This window comes from Sus scrofa, chromosome 6 (genome assembly GCF_054392235.1).
Source record: "Sus scrofa isolate SSC_HxYL_T2T_F1_AM1 chromosome 6, Sscrofa_HxYL_maternal_Yorkshire_Landrace_v2.0, whole genome shotgun sequence".
Taxonomy (NCBI): Eukaryota; Metazoa; Chordata; class Mammalia; order Artiodactyla; family Suidae; genus Sus; species Sus scrofa.
Genome location: NC_139388.1, coordinates 108,823,923 through 108,842,878, shown reverse-complemented (window position 1 = coordinate 108,842,878; position 18,956 = coordinate 108,823,923). Strand labels below are relative to the sequence as shown.

The following is an 18,956-nucleotide window of genomic DNA, read 5'->3' as shown; positions in this document are numbered from 1 at the left end:
TTCATTATTTTGGTTGTTCATAATAATATCCATTCCCACCAGTGTTGGTATTATAGATTTAAATACACTTTCCAATGAGTAAAGAATAATGCAATCCATAATATACTGACCAGTTAGAATAAAAATGTGCTATGATTACATTTTTTGAGTTCTAAGAGCTTCGAAATTTAGAATTCATAATCACTCATGCCTCAGAAGTGTTCTCTGTTCAAGGCAATTATTTAATCATTGCCCTGAGTATTAAAAGATATATTTTATCACTACAAATTTTAAGAGCCAGACACAATTGAGACTCCAAAAGCTGTGCCATCATCAGGGAGAACTTTGGCCCAGCAAATTTGCAAACTTATGAATTCAGAAGAAGCTAACTCTTCAGCCTAAACTTTTCCTAAGGTTTCAGACCATTCCTATCAAGTTCTTTATCAGAAAATTTATTTCTTCATATTTAACAAATCAGAAAAGTTACTGAGTTTTGCTGTAAAAGGATTGATGCTTCCAAGAATCTGATGAATTAACTCTCTCTCCCATACCAGTAACTCATGGTTCAGGGATAGAGAGGGCTATGTTATAAATGGCTTCGAGTGACCCACGCCTAGGAGCCTGAAAATGTAGGACAAGGATAAACATAGGGGAAAAGAGGATTTCCCTATTGCTAATTCTCAGACTATTAGGATGACAGGAAAAACAGGTACCTACTGTGGTTTCTTAGAGAGAAGCTGTCCGAAGATAATGTGGCTTATGTCTTTCTCCACGAAGAAAGCTTGGGAGCTGGGGAATTGAGGTGACACTATGCTCTGCACTTCTTTGCAGACAGCTAGGTGGCTCCTCTTAGCTGTCTTCTGACTGCATAAATAAAGCCCAGTGTGCAAAACAGAAAGACTATGACACAGGTAGCTTATCTGCTAAGACTGTGCTGAGAAAGGGAGACAGCTGGCAGAACCCAGGCGCCTATACATCATGAACAGAAAATTGTCTTTTCTAATAGATAAGAAGAGTCCTTAGAATTTCTGGAAAGATCCACATCAACAGAAGCAATGTTAGACAACTAAGCAGCCAGGAAGAAGAGCAGAGCTGGTAAGAAAGACAGGAAACTTGGTACAACTCTGGGTAAGTAATAACGATCATGAACGGCCCAAGGCCTACGGAGGAGGCTCTTGATTGTACTCATATGTGTGGGGCTGAGAAAGGCAAAAGGATTAAGAGACCTAGAATATTCGACACAAAAACCTACCAGATCATATTTTCCTTGAACTGGAAATGCCAGCCACTTAAAAGTAACTTTGTTTGGACTTCCCTTGTGGCCTACAGCATAACTACTCATCATTGTCTCTGCAATGGCTCTGGTTCGATCCCTGGCCCTGGAATTCCCACATGCCACAATAAAATAAAACAAAATAAAATAAATAAAAGGTATTTTTTTTCCAGAGGTAAGGACATGATTTGATAAATTAACTAAATGGCAGGAGCAATGGAGCTTCCTTTCTAATTTATCCTCTTCTCACTTCCATTCCCCACAAGGTTAAGATTTTCTTTTATTTATTAATTTTTACAAATACCTCTTTAACATCTAGCCTCACACTGTGCAAGCATTAGGGATACAATGAATAGAGTAAACAACATTGGTACCTTCAGGAAGTATGTGGTCTAGTGGAGGAAACAGACATTAGGACAATAAATGCAGACCCAAATAAATACAGATTTTCCAATGGAATACAGACTCTCAAATTTTCTAGTTACTACCTAGGAGAAAATAGAAGACAACCCAAGGGGGAGTTCCCGTTGTGGCACAGCAGAAACAAACCTGACTAGTATCCATCAGGATAGAGGTTCGAACCCCGGCCTCACTGACTGGGTTAAGAATCCAGCATTGCCGTGAGCTGTGGTGTAGGTCTCGGACTCAGCTCAGATCCCATGTTGCTGTGGCTGTGGTGTAGGCCAGCAACTGTAGCTCCTATTTGACCCCTAGCCTGGGAACTTCCTTATGCCACAAATGTAGCCATAAAAAGCAGAAAAGAAAAAAAAAGAAAAAGAAAAGAAAGAAAGAAAGGAAAATAACCCAGGAGGTATTAATATAGTTTTGAGGACCAGAGGAGGCAGAGAAATTTTATTTAAGCTAAAGGATGGGAAGAGTTAAGGAGGGAAGAAATTTCCACATGCTGTGAGCAGCCTGTGCAAAGGGCCTGAGAATGGAAAGAGCTGGGCATGTTCAAGGACCTGCATGGGTGTCTCAGGGTAACACTGATGGATGCAGACACAACATCAGACATAAGTGAAGCAGTTCCTTTGAGAAATTATTCTTGAACCCTTCTCAAAGGTACTTTATTCTCCTACTCAATTGCTTTGGCTATTTGCTGGTCTCTGGCCTGGTGCAGCCAGATCAAATCAACAATCCATCATCCAACCTGATGCCAGATGACTGGAATGAGTAAGGTTATGGAGCAAGGAAGACTGAGGAAGTATCGGACTTGGGAGAAGAACAAAAGTTCAGTTTTGATATAAAAATTTGAGATGACTCTAATGTAAGATATCCAAGTTGAAAATTTACATTGGCATTTGGATTTGAAGCTCAAAAAAGAAGTCTGGGATAAATTTAAGAACACAGTCATCATGGCAATCAACAAACAATAGGAATAACTCTTCCTAATTTAAGTATAAATGAAATTTATTGGAAAGATGTTGGACAGCTCACAGAATTTCCAAGAGGTTTGGAGAAACACACTCAGAAAATAAACAGAAACCAGAGAACACTGGTCAGCCTGAAAAACAGTGAAAACCATGCCACTGTTCCTCTGTGGAGGCCATGGCAGCCACCGCTGCTGGCCCTGGACACTGAATGTGGCCACTGGTATCACGATTTGGGCTTTCCCCAGGATGAAGACTTGGTGATCCTTGTTCCCACCCAGATGAATTCTCTACACTCCCTGATTCTTCAAGTCACTAACCTTCAGTTCAAACCCAGGTACTGGCATCTTATTTGCCAAGCCCACCTGCCCACTCCAATTGCCAAGAATGAGAATAAATTCAAGTATCAAGGATATCTAACTTGGGTGGTGGGAAAGAGGGCATTCTATAAAAAGGGATAAGGTCATTTAAAGAGCAAGCCAGAAAGAGAGAAAGTAAAGGAAAAGAAGGGAACTAGACAGGAAGGGAAGAAATGAGGGACATGATGCTGATGGGAGGAGCCTAGGACCAGGACCCAAGACTCCCCAGTATCAAGTTTTGCCTGAATTAGGACTTTCAAGGCCTACTCTGTGATAGTACCCTACACATCAAATCTACATAGCATCTTAACTTGAAATAGAGATGGTATCCCTCAATTTCTTTTTTATGGAGTTCCCGGGCCAGGGATCATATCCAAGCCACATTTGCAACCTAAGCCACAACTGCGGCAACACTGGATCCTTAAGCCACTGTGTCTGGCCAGGATCAAACCTGGGTCTCAGAGCTCCCAACACACCGCCAATCCTGTTGTGCTACAGCCAGAACTCCATGAGAGCACAACTGATTTTAACAGATGATTTTCAAAGTGAATTCTAAGAATCACAGTACATATCTGACTCCTCAAGATGGCATTTTCCACGTGACCTTGCCCACTCGAAAACCAACCATAATTAAATATGCTCATACAAATGTTAAATTATCCAACAATGACAATAGCACAAAGAAAAAACTGATAGAGATTCATACAAAAATTAATTGAAATACTGTATGTATTATCTCGATGTACTCCAGTATTCTTAACTGATCTATGACTCTTTGAGTAATTATCTGCGGATCTTAAAGAATGGTGAGAATTTAATCAAAAGCAAATAAAAAGACATACTACATCTTTTGTCCTGAGACTAAAATAGGGTCTCATTTCCTATGAAAAAATAAAAGGCATTGTGGAGAGAGTTGTGACGAAAAAAAAAAGTGAGGAGATAGAACTTCCCCCTTGCCAAGTTAATATATTTTTTCCAAATATTTTCACCATTAGAAATATATCCCATTAAATTTCCTTTTCTTTAGGGAAAAAAAAATGGTCTCATACCCATTGAGTACTTAGAATGCTTGATCCCAAAGAGAGTGGAAAGGGACTTTTTTAATGATTCGTGATCTTGTCAACTAATTCTTGATACTAAACCAGTAGTTTTCCAAATGCATGCCAAGAAGTCCCAGATGTCCTCACATATGATGAAGGACCCACCACAGAAGACAGAGAAGCACAGTAGGCATGGTTCAGGACTCCTGGCACCACTCTGATTTTATATTTCCTACATCGGTTTTGTGGTATTAAAATTAAATGCTGCTCCAGGGGAATACGATTCATCACCAGCCAGCTACTCATGCCACTAATGTGAATACTTAGTAGAATTTTCTAAAAAGTACTTAAGTATCCATTTTAGGACACCATATGTAGAGGATGCTAATATCACTAAAAACCAAAATGTTCCTGAAAAGGAAGGAGGTCTAGGATTCCACCACACACCCCAAAGGTTGGCCCATCCAGGATTTGGACCTCCAGATGAGCTTCAAATCTACCACTGCCAGATTTAGCAAATAAAAATATAGAATGTTCAGTTGGGAAGGTTGTGATGAAGTCTGTGGAGCCGCCCCAGGAGCCAAAGCTGTCATATCCCTTCCTCTTCCTCCTTCTTTTACAAACAATAAAGGTCATTCATACCATTAAAAGAAGAAGAAGAAGAATGCTCAGTTAAATTTGAATTTCAGAAAAATAACAAACAAATTTATATACATATACTTATTATAGCATACCCCAAGTAATATTTGGTTATACTCACATACACTTATACTTGTGGATATACTAAAGGCTTTTCCTTTTTTATCTGAAATCCAAATTTATCTGGACATCCTGTACTTTATCTGGCAACCCTACTCAGCTCAGACTCAAACATGTGCATCTGCCATGAGAGGCAATTATATAACCTATGAGTGTCAAAATTTACCTTAAGTATGTGGATATTTTACCATCCAGGAAGTTCTACCTAAGGGGTAGAGCCAACAGATTGGTGTGAATAACACTTCCACAAAAGATCCAGAATTGCCAAAGCAATCCTGAGGGAAAAAAACCAAGCAGGAGGCATAACTCTCCCAGACTTCAAACACTATTACAAAGCTACAGCAATCAAGATAGTGTGGGTATTGTTACAAAAGCAGACATAAAGACCAAGAGAACAGAATAGAGAACCCAGAAATAAACCCATATACCTACTGTCAATTAATCTTCAAAAAGGAGGCAAGAATATAAAACAGGGAAAAGACAGCAAGTGGTGTTGAAAAACTGGACAACTGCATGAAAATCAATGAAACTAGAACACATCCTCACACCATGCACCAAAATAAACTCAAAAATAGCTTAAAGGCGTTCCCATCATGGCTCAGTGGAAACAAATCTGACTAGCATCCGTGAGGACAAAGGTCCGATCCCTGGCCTAATTCATTGGGTGAAGGATCCAGAGTTACCATGAGCTGTGGTGTAGGTCACAGATGTGGCTAACATTTGACATTGCTGTGGCTGTGGTGTAGGCTAACGGCTACAGCTCCAATTCAACCCCTAGCCTGGGAACCTCCACATGCCTCAGGTGCAGCCCTAAAAAGACAAACAAATAAAAAATACAAAGTTAAAAAAATGGCTCAAAGACTTAAACAGGAGTTCCTGTCATGGCTCAATGGTTAATGAATCTGACTAGGAACCATGGGGTTGCAGGTTCGATCCCTGGCCTCCTTCAGTGGGTTAAGGATCTTGCGTTGCCATGAGGTGTGGTGTAGGTCGCAGATGCGGCTCGGATCTGGCATTGCTGTGGCTCTGGTGTAGGCCGAAGCTATGGTTCCGATTAGACCCCTCGTCTGGGAACCTCCATATGCCTCGGGTGTGGCCCTAGAAAAGACAAAAAAAAGACCAAAAAAAAAAAAAAAGACTTAAACATGAGACAAGACACTATCAAACTCCTAGAAGAGAACATAGGCAAAAATTCTCTGATATCAACCTTACACATGTTTTCTTAGGTCAGTCTTCCAAGGCAATAGAAATAAAAACAAAAATTAACCAATAGGACCTAATCAAACTTACAAGCTTTTGCACAGCAAAGCAAACCAAAAAAAAAAAAAAAAGAAAGAAAGAAAAGATAACCTACAGAATAGAAGAAAATAGTTGCAAATGATACAACCAATAAGGGCTTAATCTCCAAAATACAGAAACAACCTGACCTGTATGAGGTGGTACCTCATTGTAGTTTTTATTTGCATTTCTCTAATAATCTGTGATGTTGAGCATTTTTTCATGTGCCTGTTAACCATTCATATGTCTTCTTTGGAGAAATGTCTTATTCAGGTCTTTTACCCATTTTTCAATTGGGTAGTTTGTTTTTTCACTGCTGAGTTGTAAGAGTTGTTTGTGTATTTTGGAGATTAAGCCCTTGTCAGTTGCATCATTTGCAACTATTTTCTTCTATTCTGTAGGTTATCTTTTCTTTCTTTCTCTTTTTTTCTTTTTTGGTTTGCTTTGCTGTGCAAAAGCTTATAAGTTTGACTACCCATATCCATGGGTTCTGCACTCACAGATTCAACCAGCTGCAGATCAAAAGTATTCCCCACCAAAATTCCAGAAAGTTCCAAAAAGCAAAACTTGAATTTGTTGTGTGCAACAACTATTTACACAGCATTTACATTGTATTAGGTAGTATAAGTAATCTATAGATGATTTAAAGTATACAGAAGGATGTGTACCACCCCATTTTATTTAAGGGCCCTGAGCATCCACAGAGGTCCCAGAACAAAGCCCCTGCGGATATGGAGGGATGGGTGTATACATGTCAGCAAGCTGTCCTTCCATGTCAGATTTGGTAAATGAAGCACACTTCTGAATTTTATATGATTCACTTAATATCATACTAAAGGAATAAAATGACATCAAACATAGGTATCCTGACAATAATATATTGCACTTGCATCTTCAGGAACTGTTAGTGTCCTAAGAGCCTACAGACAATCACTGATAGATGGTGTGATTTTGTGATCTATGACAGAAAACATACGTTTAGTTTTCATCTCTGTTTCTAGCACTCTTGGGGTTTCCTAAGTGGTGAAGGAAATCCACATTTCTTTTGTTATGTTAATGAGGTGACTTTTGGAGCTGGTTGCAAGAACTGACTCTGTGATTGGAGGGTGGAACTTTCTTTCCACTCTTTACCTGGAGGTTGAATCAATGGCCAATGGTCAATGATTTCATCAAGCATGCCCATGTAATGAAGTCTCCATAAAAACTGAAATAGGATAAGTTTCAGTGAGCTTCTGGTTTGGGGAATAGGTAAAGATTCAGGGAGAATGGTATGCTCAGAGAGCATGGAAGCTCCTTGCCCTTTATCCCTACCTTGCTATATGTATCTCTTCCAACTGGCTGTACTTGAGTTATATCTTTTTATAAGAAACTGGTGATGTAGTAAATAAAATATTTATTTGAGTTGTGGGCTGCTCTAGCAAATTAATCAAGCCTGAGGAAGAGGCTGGGGGAACCTCTGATTTAAAGCCATTTGGTCAGAAGTACAGATGAAAACCTGGGCTTGCAACTGGCATCTGAAGTGAGGTTGGGAGAGGATCAGTCTTGTGAGACTTAACACTTCTACAGAATCTAATGCTATCTCCAAGTAGATTGTGTCAGAATTGAGCTGAATTATAGGACACCCAATGGGTGTCCAGAGAAGTAGCAGATATGTGGTGAGCCTCCTCCCCATTAGACATTCAGGTCAGAATCAACCTTTAGATGGGTTAAAAAGCAAAATGATAGTATAATATCTATCTCATCCTTCTGGATTTCTCATTTCTGGGGATGATCTGCTCAAGTGTCTTATACTGATTAATAGGGCCTCTCTTGTCCTGCATCTATATACTTATTTTTTTTAAAAAAATTTATGGGCAGGTTTTCATAAGGTCCTTCAGCATCAGAAAGAGCATTGCCTATGAGAGACAATAAGAATCACATTATTATAAAATAAAACAAAATATATTCTAGAACATCTATAACAAGATGATCTAGAACTTTTAGTAAGGAACAGGTGCTTAGTCTCCAAAAGTTGTTATATACAAATGGCAGTTTTCCACATTTGTTATATACAACTGTGGATCATTAGAATTTACGGCACCCAGCATAATGAGGTTCAACAATCAATCTCAGAGTGCCCAGAGGCATAAATTGCAGAGAAACCACAGCGAGTTTCATGAAAACAAAATTTTGTCAGGCTTTGTTCGCTGCAATATCCCCAGTATCTACAAGAGAACCGTCACTCAGTAAATACTTGTAGAACAGCAGAATACTGCTCTTGGTAGATAGGAATATTTGGGTTACAGGTGATTCCAGATTTCCAAATCTCCAAACCTTGGAAAGTTCTTCAAATATGCCCAAGAAAATCATTTGGGTGTGGCTTGTGCTCCTCAGAAGCATCTTGTCTCAATACAATCATTCCTTGATGTGCATTATATGAGTTTCTGTAATTGTCAAGGCAACCTATATGACTACAAAATAAATTTTGATTAATAGAGAATTACTGGGAAACCAAACTTCTAGAGACATTAATATTTACCTGAGTTCTCTACTTTCTTATTACTACTACCAAACTCTCTATACAAAATTAAATTAGACAATTGAAAAGGAAATGGGGATTTTTTTTTCTTTTTTTTTCTTTTTTTTTTTTTTTTTAGGGCTGCACCTGTGGCATATGGAAGTTCCCAGGCTAGGGGTCGAATCAAAGCTGCAGCTGTTGGCCTATACCACAGCCACAGCAATGCAGGATCCTAGGATCCAAGCCACTTCTGTGACCTACACCACAACTCGCAGCAACACCAGATCCTTAATCCACTGAGCGAGGCCAGGGATTGAACCTGCATCCTCATGTATACTAGTTGGGTTTGTTACCACTGAGCCACAACAGGAACTCCAGGATATGTTTGCAATATCAAGATGGAAAAAAAAAGGTATATCCAAGAGACCACTTTCACTCCTCCTAGATTTACCTAAATCACTGACAATGGAAGCTGATACTTGAAAACCACCAGCTTTAAATACATATTCGATTCCATTGAGATAACAGAAAAATAAATATGACAATGACATGCCTAGAGTTAAAGAACATACATGTAGTCATAAGTATACTACTAAAGCTCTTCCAGAGAACCTGGAATTATAGCCTGAAATTTAGCATAACCAAGTTTATTATCACTTCCTAAGGTGGGGTTAACTACTGAGAGTATATCACAGTCAATATAAAGGAGTTATCCTTCAGTCTTAATCTTCAACATAACATTGCAGCCAGGCTCCAACACATAATATTGGAAAAGGCATTTTAGTAGCATCCTGAAAATAACATGAATTCCATCATCCATCATGTTTTCTGCAGGTGAATAGGGAAAAATAATGATTTAATAAGAAACATGGGTTTAGGAACCAGAATTGTGACAGCATCCGCATTTGTTCACCAATTCCTTTTGTAAGTAAAGTTTCTATGTGGAACATGCTAAAGTTCAAAATGAGGGCACATAAAAACTCATTGCCTATTTTATTTTTTATTTGCAGATTTGTGCTACAGATGAAACAACCAGGAACTACTGAAATCTTATCCAATTAAAATATTGAATTGTTTCTTCTGCTCTGAGTTATATTAAAAATCTATTCATTTAGATGACTGCCTTATTAGCCCATTGTTTAGTTAACATTATCCTCTGGTAATGTGAATGAATAATTCAAACTTTATTTTTTGTAGTTTATATACTCTCAAAAGTTAAAAATAACAGAGATTTTAATGTCTTGAGTTATATACATGATATTATGAAAATCATGGAATTTGTTTTATGCTTTTATATCTCTTATCTCTATTTTATAAAGAATTGCCATGGCCTCCTGGCAGGATTTTATTAATAATTTGACCCCTAGACATATTCTACCCTCCTAGAGAACTCAAATGGTAAAGTGTAATGAATTGAAGGAATCCACAATTGCTTTTACATCTGTCATTCTAAAACTGGGCCATCTAATATGGTAGCCATTAGCCATAGTGACTATTTAAATTTTAGTTAATTATAAAAATAAATAAAATTACAAATTCATCTCAGGGTTGTCATTCCAAGTGGATGACATGCTTTACCCTTTCTGTCACACTGAATATAACTATAACACCTGAAAAGAATGCTCAGGGCAACTATTTGAAAACTCTGAGAATTAAACAGCAGGAAGTACATCAGAAAGAACTCCAGAATTTTGAAGTACCACAGAATCAGTGATGAATTTACCATTCTTCTCCTCCAGTAGCCTCCAACTTGAATTCATTGCAGCCCAACACCCAGAAGTAAGTACTGAGGCTCAGACAGACTGAACTCCAGGAGAAACACTCTAGACATGCTTTAAAAGGACTAGGAAAGGGAACACTTAATGTTCAGGAAGGAGAGTTTATTTTCTCCCTTTTCATGGCTGAGCCCCCAGACAATCTCATGGCAGAATTGACAGTAACAGTCACAAGACCTTGTAAGAGCCAAAATTCCTAGGGAAAAGAGGCCCCAAGAAATCAAAAGGCACCTGGGAAATGATGAAGATAGAAGAACTTGGGAAAGCAACTCTATAAAGTTTGTTTATGAACTCTGGGCTCACTCTTGACCTACATCTGTGTAATTTGGATCATAACTGGCATATCAAAGACATTGAGAACTGAAGTAACAATAAACAACTGCCTAGACCCCAGACTGATCACGATCACTGAGGGGTGCTCACCCAGGGTATAGTCAAAGAGCACTACAAAGGCTTTGAAACGAAATAAATATTGAACTTATAGCCCACAGAAGAGAAGGAGGAATTTGTGGACTAACTAGATCAATTGCCTGCTAAAATGAAAATAGCTACATTTTCCATAGAATTTAAATAATGAGACTTGGAGTCTCATTATGTAATATTCAAAATTTCCATTATATAATCCAAAATTACTTGGTAAATACTGAACCAAGAAAATTTCAACTTACATGAGAAAAGAAAATCAACAGACATCAATGCCAAGACAACACAATTGATGGATTATAACAAAAACTGAAATACTCAAACTAGTAACTGTGAACACTCTTGCAAAATATGTTAAATTTTTAAGTCTGGGTAAATGAATAAAGAAGAGAAAACTGAAAAACAAAATAACTGATATAAAAATATATTGGATGGCCTCAATAGTAGAATCGAGCTGATACAGCAAAGAGTCCATGAACTTAAAGGTGGAGCAACAGGAATTATCCAATCTCAACAACAGAAAGAATCAAGAAAAAAATTTACGGTGCCTTGGGGAGCAATGTGACAGTAGCAAAAAGTCTCATGTCATGTCATCAGAGTGTCAGAGAGAGGAAAGAAAGTGTGACAATGAAAAAAAAAATTGAGGAAGCAATGACTAAAATTTTCCCAAATCTGACTACAGAAATAAATCTGCAGATACAAGAGCAAACCCTAAGTGGAATAAATCCAAAAAAAAATCCATGCCCACACTCACCAAAATAAAACTGGTGAAAAGAAAAAATAAAAATCTTAAACCAGTCACAGAAAAACAACACATTAACTATATGGGAACAATGATTCATATAGACTAGAAAGAAGAGACACAGTACTTTTACAGTACTCAGTGACTGTAAGCACTGAATTCTATATTTAGTGGAAATATTCTTCAGTAATGAAGGTGGAAATAAAGATATTATCAGGGATAAAGAAATACTAAGATAATTCTTATCCAGCAGACCTTCTCTAAAAGAAATGCCAAAGAAAGCTCTCAGACAGAAGGAAAATGACACTAGAAGGAAACCTGGAACAAGAAAAAAAGAATACCTAGAAAAAAAATGACAAATACTTTGATAAACATAATAGACCATTATCTTCTCAAATTATTTTAAAATATGTTTGACAACTGAAAACAAAAATTTTAATGTTGATTGATGGGATTTACAGTGCAGATATAATACATAAGACATCTACAGCATAACAGGAAAGGGCAAAGGGGTCTAAAAGGTGGTAAGGTTTTTACATTGTAATTAAAGGGGAAAATGTCAATTGAATTATATCATAAAAAGTTAATTATGTATTTTAGAATCCCTAGACTGACCACTAAAAAAATTATACAATATGATATAGTAAAAAGTCACAATAGATATAAATTAAAGCAGAATACTGAAAGTATTCAAATAACCCAAATAAAGCCAAAAAGGTGCACAAAAAAACAATGTGAACAAGCAGAAAATAAACAACAAAATGGTAGACTTAAACCCAAACATATCAATAAGTGCACTAAATATAAATGGTCTAAATAAGCACATTAGTTAAAAGACACAGGTTGTCCGTATTGAAAAAAAAAAAAAAATGAATCAACTCTAGGTTGTCCATGGTAAACTCACTTTAAATATAACGATATACATAGATTGCAAACACTAATCAACAGAAAGTTGTAGTGGTCACATTAATATCAAATGAAGTAAACTTGAGAGCAAAGACAATTTTCAGGGATAAAGAGGGATATCAACTATTGATAAAATGACCAGTTCCCAATAAGGCATAGTAAATTCAAAATGTCTATCCATATGCATTGTAGTTTCAAAATACATGAAACAAAAACTAAAAGGAAACACATGCAAATCCATGACTACAATTAGAGAATTTGACAGTCTTCTATTGATAGCAATAGAAGTAATAGATGGAAACTAAAGATAAATAAGGACTAGACAATGCTGTTGACCAACTGACATTAATAAAATATTCCACTCAACAATACAGTCTTTTACTGTGTATAGAGAACTTTTACCAAGACATGTCCTGGATCATAAAACAAACCTTAAGACATTTAAGATAATTGAAATTATGAAAAATATATTTTCAAACCACAATGCAATTACACTGAAAATCAATAACAGAGAGATAACAGAAAAAGGTTACAAACACTTGGAAGCTAAACAGCACTTCTAAATAATCCATGGGTCAAAAAAAGAATTCTCAAAGGAAATTTTAAAATATTTTTTACTGAATGAAAATGAAAAAATAGCATAATAAAAATTGTGAACAGTTGCAAATATCTTCTAGTAGGATATTTATAGTATTATAAGAAAAAAGAAAGGTTTCAAATCAACCTAAGGTTCTACTTTATGAAACTAGAAAAAGAAAAGCAAAATAAAAGCAAATTAAATAGAAGGAAATAATAAAGATGAGCGCAAAAATCAATGAAGTTGAAAAGAAGGAAGCAATAGAGAAAATTAATGAGGCCAAAGGCTGGTTCTTTGCAAAGGTCAATAAGATTGATGAACCTCTAGCAAGAATGAAAATAAAAAAGGAGACAACAGGATTTACCAATGTCATAAATGAAATGAAAATGAAAGGAATATGATTACTATACATACAAATGCAATTTCTTCTTCCACTTGATGTTGAATGAATAAACGTCAGACTAATTTTTAGTCTTTGCATGGACCTTCTTCAAGAAAAGGACAAAGGATGCATATGTTGGATTGATTTCTGAGATGTATAGTTAGGAGTACTGAATAGAATTTACCTGTGTCAGTATTTTTCATGTTAGAAACTTGTCGCAGGATTTTGACTAGAATCTTAAACCAGACATTACCCAATGTTCACTATTCAACTGGAACAACTCACTTTGGCTATTTCAAACCTTCACAAAGACATGGAGAAGGTTACAGGATAATTTAAAAGATTCTCAAAGATGTGTCTTTCTCTAAAATATCCCTCATCCCATTGATTTACCATAATTTATCAAAAAAAAACTGGAAAATTTTATTTGGGTTAAAACATTTTGTTCATAATTACTCTATTAAAATGCAAATATCAGAGTTTCCCATTGTGGCTCAGCAGACTAACATTCATGAGGACATGGGTTCGAGCCCTGACCTCACTCAGTGGGTTAAGGATCTGGAGTTGCCATGAGCTATGGTGTAGGTCACAGATGCAGCTAGGATCCTGCATTGCTGTGGCTGTGGTATAGGCTGATAGCTCCAGCTCCAATTTGACCCTTAGCCTAGGAACTTCCATATGCTGTAGGTGCGGCCCTAAAAAACCAAATAAATAAATAAATTAAAAAATTTAAAATAAATAAATAAGAATTTTAAAAATAAATAAATAAAAAATTTAAAAATAAATGCGAATACGTTATCCAGGAATTCATATAACACTACTCCTTTTTCAGATAAGCAAAGGAAAATGAGAACTCCGAGGAAACAAGACACAAAAAAGTCATTTCAAGTCAGGCAATGTAAAATATCATGGTGGGATATCCTAAGAATCAAACATGAGCATGCAATTTACCAAAATAAAATGTGAAAACAATAAAGCCATCAGAACAGGAGCTTGAGGTAATTAGGAACAACTAAACTTGTTTTACAACTTGGCTAGAGCTCATTTTGCTAATAGATTTATGCTGAACATTTTGCCATGTAGAAAAAGCAGTCAACCTTGCCTTCATTTATGATTTGAAGTTTATAAACAATCTATATAACTTATATAAATTATCTTGGATTCTATTTTTGTATCTAATTGTGATACTGCGATTTAAAATAAAAAATACAAATTTGTTCTTCATCCCGTTTCTGGCACAGAGCTACTAAAACCCTTGGAATTTAAGGGATGAGAGTAATAAGGCTGTCTTTTTCTAATGTTAAAACAGGTGAGTTTTTTAAAACATCGAAGGACAGGGGCTGGTTGCTAGAACATCCAATTCTATCCCCTCACCTTCAAGGAGGAGAAGGAGGCTTGAGATTGCATTTGATCACCAGTGATCCTTGCTTTTGATGGTCAGTGATTTACTCAATCATGCCTACATATTGAAGCCTACATAAAAACCCAAAAGGATGACTTCTGAAGAACTTTTAGACTGCTGAACACATGGAGATTTGGAAAGAGTGGTGCACCTGGAGAGGGCATGAAAGCTCCTTGCCCTTTCCTCATATCTTGCTTTGCTCATCTCTTCTATCTGGCTGTTCCTGAGTTATGTCTTTTTATAGTAAACTGCTAACTTAGTAAAATGTTTTCTTGAGTTTTTTGCTTTGGTTTGGTTTGGATTTTGGTTTTTGTCTTTCATCTTTTTGGGGCCATACTTGCAGCATATGGAGGTTCCTAGGCTAGGAGTTTAATTGGAGCTACAGCTGCCAGCCACAGCCACAGTAATACCAGATCCAAGCTGGGCCTGTGACCTACACCTACACCACGGCAATGCCAGATCCTTAACCCACTGAGCAAGGCCAGGGATCAAACCTTCAACCTCATGCTTCCTAGTTGGATTCGTTTCCATTGTGCCACGACGGGAACTTCTGGTGTTTTTTTTGGGGGGGGGGCACACCTGCAGCATATGGAGGTTCCCAGGCCAAGATTCCAACTGGAACAGCAGCCGTTGGCCTACATCACAGCTACAGCAATGCCAAATCTGAGCCACATCTGCGACCTACACCACAGCTCACCACAATACCAGATCCTTAACCTGACGATTGAGGCCAGGGATGGAACCTGCGTCCTCATGGATGCTAGTCAGATTCATTTCCACTGAGCCATGAACTCTTCCTTGAGTTCTGTGAGTTACTCTAGTAAGTTAATCGAACCCAAGGAGGGGGTTGTAGGAACCTCCGATTTATAGCCAGTCAGAAGTACAGGTAACAGCCTGCGCTTGGGATTAACATCTTACAGGACTGAGCCCTTAACCTGGGGAATCTAATACTCTTTGCTTAGATAATGTCAGAATTGAGTTGACTTCTCAGACACACTGCTGGTATCTGAGAATTGCTTGTTGGTGATGGGGTAAAAACCCCACATACATGTTGAAATTGGGTTCAGAGACACTTTATTAATGTTCTAATGTATTCTCCAAAATATCTGTAGATCTGTTCTGGCACAGGATAAATGATCATGAAATGGAACAAAAGCAAGGTATAATTATGAAAGGGATGAGTATCAGAGTCTGAATTGAATTCTAAAAAGTCAAGACTAGGAAGAAAAAAACATTACATAACCCTAACCCCAGAAGCAATAGGAACTTTTAAGAAAATTGGTCATACCCTCATTAAATTCCTAAAAACCAAGGAGGCAATCAATAATGGGCAGGACCAGGCAGTCTGTCTATGCATTATCCATGCAGATATCAACAACAACAGCAACAACCAAAAATAGAAGGGATTAATATGAGCCCATGTTCACGGACTTGAAATAAAAGGAAGGTATTAAGGAATTAAGAAGTTCTGATAACTATAAATCTAACAATACAATTACAAATGATCCTGGAGAAGAAGAAAAGGGCAAAGGCAACTAATGAAATTTATTTGTCTATAGGAAAATTCTAATTGACTAATGGAAAGATGTCTGCATAACCAAGGAAAATTTTTTTAAAAAGAATGTAAATCTTTGAAATGCCTAAAGAAGAAAGAAATGCAGAATGAGCAAAGACTTGAAAAACCTGCTATAAAAAAGAAAGGATAGGGAATACATTTGCAGTAAGTTCAAAACTGAAGAAAAACAAGGAAGGAATTGAACCAGTGCTTGGGGCAGATGGCAAAATGTTAACAGATGCAGAAAGAAGGCAAAATGCTTCATTTTTTTCTAAAATTTTAAATTCTATTTCTCTCATTATTTCTAGCATGGAAAATTATCTTAAAACTGAAAAGCACCAAAAAAAAAAAAAAAAAAAAAAAAAAAAGCTGAAGGAATTAAAGCGAAGGTAGACAATGAACTGAGTAGAATAGAATATAACTACTTTAAAGGAGCTTCTGCCTCTAGCCCAAATGAAATATGTTCCAACATGCTAAAAGAACATGCAGATTTAACTGCACATCATAGAAAATGAGAGAGTTGAAAAAAAACTTGTAAAACTTGTTGCCATTTTCAAAGTGAGATAAAAAGTAACTATGGAAATACAATTTGGTGACATAGTGATTAATTTCCAAGAAAATTAATAGAGTGTTTTTACACCAGAGGGAAGTTGTAGCCTAAAGAAGCCAGCATGAGTTTACTCAAGAGCAGATCACAATAAACTAAATTCGTCCATGCAAAAAATATTAAAGTTTTCCCTCAGATGTCTATAGAAGTGCCTACTTGTAATAATTCAATTCACATGCTACTTCTTCACATAAGTTTTCATGGACCACATATCTAATGTGTCCTTCCTTCTGCCCTCAGCATTCCTTTTTCATTCACACTATTTAACTGTCTACATAACATTTATCTAAAATTACTCTGTTTGTTTACTTATTTACATACCTTGCTCCCTCACCTCTATGAGACTTTAGGAGCCTGTGAGAACAAGGAACTTATCTATTATTCTCCATTGTATCTCCTTTCCCTACAGGGAAAAAAAAAAAAAATGCTTGGCATCAGATAGGCACTCAATAAGTATTACTGAATGAACTAATTAATTAACAGATTAGCTGAACCAAAGGGACATAAAAGTCACCTCAGCCACACACAACCCCTATCCCTACCTCCAGTCACTGATCATTGGAATATTTTTCTTAAATAGTAATAACTTTCCAGTGGAAAGTTACTTGCCTCACTTCAGGTATTTTATTTCCTCTCAAAAAGTTCCAATTGTGGGAAAACTCACTCTAGTTATGTTAAATTGATATTTCTATCCATGAAAGCTATCAGAACCCAGCTCTCCCCATAAGCCTACATGTAACAACAGATCTGGTCCCTCTTTTATTTATTTTTTTTCTGATTGCTCTTTTACAGGACAGTCACTCAACATTTGCTTCTCCAGGCTTAACAGTTAAAATTCATGCAAGCTTTCCACATTAGGTAGAACTCAGAGACCTCTCATCATGACAGGCACTTTCTTTTGGGCACATTTTAAGTCTAACCTCTAGACATTTGGACTTGTCACAATGTAGATTGGCACTACCATCCCTTATATTCACGCTTTACTTGTAAAGTAATTCTATTATGAACTTTATTGTAAAAGAAAGCGTTATTGTACAATCAGAGTATATACTACTTCTTTGAGCACATTGTCTATTATTTATTTCCATTATATGATTGATTTAATGTTACTTTGTACAGGAGCTTTAAAGATAAATGTTGTAATGTTTACTTGTCTGAATTCCCAAACAGACTACAACCCCCTCCTAGAACAAGGAGTGTATCTATCTTATTCCCATTGCATCCCAATCTCCTACCACAGTACCTGACTGGTAGGAACTCCATAAATATTTATTAAATTAAAAAATAAAGGGGGCCCCAATTCCAGGAATGTTGGGCTGAGTAACACCAACTAACCCTTCTATCACAGACAACTAGAAAACACGCACACTTTTAAAATATGTCTGCTTAGAGGCACTGGACAACAACAAGATTGGGAAGAATTATAGGACAAGGATCCCTGGAAGGGAATGCTTAGGAAGCACAGCCAGGAAGAAGAGCAAGAAGTGATTGCTATGATACTGGTTTCAGGTATTGGTTAAATTTGAGGGAGAGGGAGGAATTAGTGATTCGGAGGAAGCACTCTCAGAGGAAGACTTTTAGGATACAGATAATGTTCTTTTGCTTTGTGATAAATCATTACGCTTTATATCTTTTTTATTCATTGTGTATTTATTTGTACATGTGTTATTTTTCACATACAAAAAAAATTTTTAATACCCTTATTTAAAGTATAAACAAATGAGCCATACAGTGCTAATCATTTGAAGTTAGAAGCAGTTCAGAAAGTATACGGAAATTGAAGTAGGAGACAACGTTCCATTTTAATAAATGGCTTCTCCTTTCTGCTTCAGAGAATAAAATTAGTGGACTCCAAATGGGCAATTCTGGCCAATGTGAGCCATTGTAATAAGGCATTGTAAAAAGGGAATATAAGGACATAGAAGCACCTGAAGGTGCTGCCCATACAAGGTCCATTTTTCTTTTTGCAACATGCCTAAGAGGCTTAAAGAGAAAATATATTTGTCTTAGAAAAAGGCAAAAAAATAAGCTT

At 36.7% G+C, this 18,956-nt stretch overlaps 1 protein-coding gene across 6 annotated transcripts in view; it reads right to left on the bottom strand.

The window, feature by feature from the left end:
- The window catches only part of METTL4 (methyltransferase 4, N6-adenosine), a 491,081-nt gene that overhangs the window by 206,764 nt on the left and 265,361 nt on the right, over nucleotides 1-18,956 (bottom strand). Inside the window, exon 10 of one of the 6 annotated variants that reach the window (XR_014807705.1) lies at nucleotides 17,259-17,327. The exons of the other annotated variants lie outside the window; for them this stretch is intronic. The gene's annotated coding sequence lies outside the window, so the exon portion shown is untranslated. The remainder of the gene's footprint in view (nucleotides 1-17,258; nucleotides 17,328-18,956) is intronic. 6 annotated transcript variants of the gene reach the window in all.